This window comes from Equus caballus, chromosome 28, assembly GCF_041296265.1.
Source record: "Equus caballus isolate H_3958 breed thoroughbred chromosome 28, TB-T2T, whole genome shotgun sequence".
Classification (NCBI taxonomy): domain Eukaryota; kingdom Metazoa; phylum Chordata; class Mammalia; order Perissodactyla; family Equidae; genus Equus; species Equus caballus.
The window spans coordinates 9,519,005-9,522,961 of NC_091711.1; the positions used below are offsets into that span (position 1 = coordinate 9,519,005).

General features: G+C 50.0%; 1 long non-coding RNA gene across 1 annotated transcript; it reads right to left on the bottom strand.

Annotated features, from left to right (window-relative positions):
- Window positions 1–2,186: 2,186 nt before the first annotated feature.
- LOC138921236 (uncharacterized) lies at window positions 2,187–3,422 on the bottom strand. Its single transcript, XR_011433655.1, has 2 exons — window positions 3,171–3,422; window positions 2,187–2,746 (listed from the first exon to the last, which is right to left on the bottom strand). It is a non-coding gene; the product is annotated as an uncharacterized lncRNA (long non-coding RNA).
- Window positions 3,423–3,957: the final 535 nt, after the last annotated feature.

Sequence of the window (3,957 nt, forward strand, 5' to 3'; positions counted from 1 at the left end):
TCTGTAAATTTTCTCTATTTCTTTCTTACGTGTAAGCAATGAGAAAGGAAGAACCCTAAAGCAGCACAAGTCCTCGCAGTTTCTAGCCTGATTTCCCTATTCCTTGATAATGGGGAATTTGACCTTTCTGAAAAGACGACCTTTCAAGCTTGACCAATAAAAGCCCCATCAGAAACGCCCCATCAAGCACACATTGAAAGGGGCCAGTTGAGTTCACCTTCTCATTTGGAATTCATCTTCTGACCTACTGCTGGGAACAACGGTAAAGATAAGATAAATCACTCTCTTATCTTCTACTTCCATTTTTTTTTTAAGAGGGTATCCTTGTGCCACAGGGTCCAGCTGCTGGCTATAATACCCTGTGGGTCAACTGTGGTCCTGTGTTTTTTTTGGTTTTTTGGTGTGGAAAATTGGCCCTGAGCTAACATCTGTTGCCAATCCTCCTTTTTTGTTTTTTCTCCCCAAAGCCCCAGTATGTAGCTGAATATCCTAGTGGTAAGTCATTCTACTTCTGCTGTGTGGGATGCCGCCATGACATGGCTTGATGAGTGATGTGTATGTCCACACCTAGGATCTGAACCAGTGAACCTCAGGTCACCAAAGCGGAGCCCATGGACTTAACCACTCTGCCAAACGGCCGGCCCCCTCTACCTCCTTACCTCCTTTTTTTTTTTTTGAGGAAGATTAGCCCTGGGCTAACATCCATGCCCATCTTCCTCTACTTTATATGTGGGACGCCTGCCACAGCATGGCGTGCCAAGCGATGCCACCTCCGCACCCGAGATCTGAACTGGTGAACCCTGGGCCGCCGAAGTGGAACGTGCACACTTAACCACTGCGCCCCCGGGCCGTCCCTCTACCTCCACTTTTAACCTGAGCTAACCTGTCAGCAATGTATTGAGCATCTCTTCTATGCATCAGGATTATAACAATCACTGGGGAGAATCATGGGAGAATTGGTCTGTCTCCAAGGGGTACATGTTGCCCAGAGCTCGGCAGTTAGTAGCTATTTAGTCTGTTGCTGATGTACAATACACTGGGTTTCTGATTCAGGACCTCACTATATTCAAAATAATATTTTTTTAAAATTAGCAGCTTAGAGATTCAGGATTTCTTTGGCTGATCAGAGTCCTGACTCTGGGAATAGAGAAAGGATATTGCACAGGGACCCTAACTGTTAGAGCTCAAATGAGTATCACCGTCATCAGAAATTTTCTAGGGAAACTAAACTCTTTGGGAGAGGGGAAAGGAATTGTCTTGATTCTCTTCCGCTGATTTAGTTTAAACCCCATATCGTCTCAGGAAGTTTTGTCCTTAAGAACACACGTTTCAGAATCAGACGGCTCTGGCTCAAACTCTGGGTCCCCACACTAGCTCTAACTCGGGCAGGTTGTCTTCCTCTCTGAGGATCAGTCTCCGCCTAAAAACGGGCTGTGAGAACTGAATGCATCTTCTCCGTGAAAGACTGGCGCAGTGCCTGGCACAGACTGAGCTCCATACGTGGCAGCTGACAAAAAAAAAAGGAATCCACATCATATTTTCCCAATCAACCAATTTGAAAAATGTAGATGCCAAAGTCAGGGTAGCCTACAAAAGATAAGGCCAACAGCACTCACCACAAAAACACTGGCGACAAAGCCGACTTCGCTGTCAGGAAGGCCTGTGTAGGACCATCCGAAGGCGCTCAGTGCCTGTTGAGGCGCTGCTTTCCCGGGAACTTCACCCATATCACATTCCCCTCAGACTGGAAAGGGAGAACTCGTTTGAGATACCAATGGATGGAGCTTGAAAACTCACACTTGAACAGAGCAGTAGAGTGGGAATTTGCCAAGATAATCAGCAATAACTGGCATCAAAGAAAAAGGCTTTTGAATTCAAACCCAGCTAATTGGCAGACAGAGAGGTCCAGACGGAGGGAGCCGGCTACCACGTGGAGCTGGATTCTGAGTTGCCATTAACTTAGAGTCATTAGACAACTGAAACCAAGTGGCTTGAACCAGGTATGTCTCCTACATCCAGAGCTCTGGATCACATCACTTCTTCCCCAGATAAACCCAGTGGGAGACTTTCAAGAGGAGTTTGACAATCCTGAAACAAAATATTAATGGCAATTGTTCTATATCTTATCCCAGTTGGCAGTCTTACCGTGGACTTGGCATGGAGAGAATCACCAAAACTCGCCCAAATTAAGTTTCATTATTAGGGATGTATAATTGATTTCTGAATGAAACTGAGAAACCCACAAATAACATAATGAAGGTTAAAAAAAAACAAACCCCATTCTGGGCCCTATTGATTTGAGTCAGACAGAACAAAAATGCACAGCAAATCTCAGTATGTTACAAGCCATAGAAATAGAATGGGGGAGGAGCATAAGCAACAAAACAAGCCCGACAGAAGACTGCCAAGTTCTCACAGAACCTACGGAGGACGGGAGGAGAAAACAGAGACGCTGACAGGAAAAGATTCGGGAAGGGAACTGTGGGAAAAGGCGAAAGAGCCTTGAGGAGGAGCCAAGATCCCGTGGGTGGGAGAGATGGAATGATAGCCTCCGCAGCCGAGGCTCCAAGGAAGTCGCTGGGCTCCGTGGACCAGACGGAAGGACCGGCTCGGCTCCGGCCGGGGCAGGGAGGGGACGGGCCTGCTGCGGCCTCAGCGCTGGGCTCAGGACTCGTCGGGAACAACAGACATATTCATAGGGACGGTGGCACGCCTCCCGAGAGACTTCTTTTCATTCTGAGGTCATCTGTGGAGAGAGGAACTCCGTCTGCTTCCCTCGCAGCTCCCCTGCCCCGAGGGAAGGGCGGGGACGGGTTCACGGCCCCACTGCCAGGACCAGGCGCCCCCGGGAGGGGTGGCGTGTGCTGACCAGCTTGGGCCCTCGGCAGCTGGGGGCACCCGACAGGTGGTGGCCGCGCTCCCCTGGCTCGAGTCCCCCAAAGCGGGGCTGAGAACATCACCTTCTTCCAAACCACCTCCGCGCCCGTTCCCCACCCTTGCTTTCATTTCCCCTTTCCACGTGGGGGAAAGAGGACAACGCCAACGGCCGGCTTGACATTTCCCCTGGGACGTGGAACGCACATCGCCAACTGAGCACACCACAGATGCGCTCGGGATCCTCCCTCCGCCCGAACATCCTGCTCCACCTGAAGTCTCCCCATTTCACTTACGGCAGTGTCATCCTTCCTTCTCTTTTGCTATCGCCCCACATCCAATGCGTCCGCAAACACCGTGGTCGCCGTCAGAATATTCCCAGGCTCTCACCGCTTCTCACCGCCAGGCCGTCTCAGCTGGATTAGTGCGAGAGCCTCCTAGCCGGTCCCCGTGCTTCTGCCCTTGTCCTCCTACCGGAACACACGGGCCAGCCGGCTGTTAGACTCTGGGAAAGGTCAGAGCACCCTCTGCTCAGACCCCTCAGTGACGTCCAGGCTCAGTTGGAGTCAAAGTTTCTACAGTCGCCTCAAGGCCGGCCCACTCGGCCCCAGTGCTTCTCTCACCTCACCTACTTCTGCTTTCCCCTTCTTCCCATGCTCCACACACTGGCCTTCTTTCACTCCCTCAGATACGCTACAGTCGCCAGATTTAGGAAATAAAAAAGAGGACACTAATTTTGAGCATAAATACACCCCAAATTTTGCATATCACATACAATCACGTACCCCATAGCAATGGGGACATGTTCTGAAAAGTGCATCATTAGGCGATTTCATTGTGGTGCGAACAACACAGAGTGCGCTTACACAACCCTAGACGGTATGGCGTTCCACACACCTAGGCTGAATGGTACTGATGCTATGGGGCCACCAGCGTATACGCAGTTCATCCTTACGTGGTGCGTGACTGTATTTAAAAATTATGTGTTGTTTATCTAAAATTAGTATTTCCTGTATTTTCTCTGGCGAGCCCAGGTGTACCCCCACCTCAAGCCCTTTGTACTATTTGTCCTACTGCCTGGAA